Consider the following 1030-nt stretch of genomic DNA (forward strand, 5'->3'; position numbering starts at 1 on the left):
TCCCTGCAACTGGAGCAGCCAGCCAAGGTCAGCTGACCATTTATGCCTTCTTATAAATCCCCTGACCTGGAAGAGGAGGTGTCTGGGCAGTCATTTTCTATTTTGTATCCAGGCTGCCTTGCCCTTGGCTTGTGCTTCTACCAACTCTGATGGATTATCTGGCTACCCAACCCATCTTGCTATGGACCCTGAGTCTGGCCTGACCCTTTGGCTAGCTAAGTTGACTCTGGTTTGACCTCCCAGATACCTGACCTAGCTGGCTTCCTGATCCTGTACTTTGCATGACCCTCTGGAGCTCTGACTTGGTTCCCCAGAGATTCTTTAGCTTCCTGGCTCCCTTGCACTCAGACTCTGCACACTCTTCCCAGATCTTGGTTGCTTCTAGTGACCCTGGGTGACCTCCAGACTTGGCTTCCCATGATCTGGCATGACACTGCCACAGTCTAGCAGACAGTCTGGATGGAGGAGCTCAGGAAGCCCATTTCATTTCAGAGCTTTGAAGCTTTGGTGAACAGACTCACCAAAGAACTTTCAGCTGCTGCTTAAACTCAAGCATCTCCAAGGTGGCATCAGCTCATCAGTCCCTCCTGCCACAACAGCTCAGGCAGCTCAGCACTGCAGAGCAGAGCAGCCCGGTATCCAGAAGCTGTACTTGTTCAACCACCAAGAAAATACGGGAGATTTTGGAGGGGCCTGTGTCATTCTGTCAGGGTCCTCCAACAAAGATTCTACACCTGTTTTAGTGTCATCTTCAACCTGGAGATAGAAACCACCACCCTGTACCTGTTTTATCTTTGTCACCCAGCAATTCTACAGAGGGTCTTGAAGCTTATTTCACACTGAAGGAGGTGGAAGCCAAGCTGAGCAAGTCAAGGAACACATCATGTATCAGGTACAGCCTGCTGAAGAAGTATGACCCAGGTTGCCTTGTGCTGTTGGTGCTCTTCAACCAGTGCAAAGAATTCTGCTGTGTGCTTGGTTCCCCGTGGAAAAAAGCCATGACTGTGCTCATCCACAAGAAAGGTGAGCC

Source organism: Gavialis gangeticus, unplaced genomic scaffold (assembly GCF_001723915.1).
Source record: "Gavialis gangeticus isolate Ggan-Ray unplaced genomic scaffold, GavGan_comp1, whole genome shotgun sequence".
NCBI lineage: Eukaryota > Metazoa > Chordata > Crocodylia > Gavialidae > Gavialis > Gavialis gangeticus.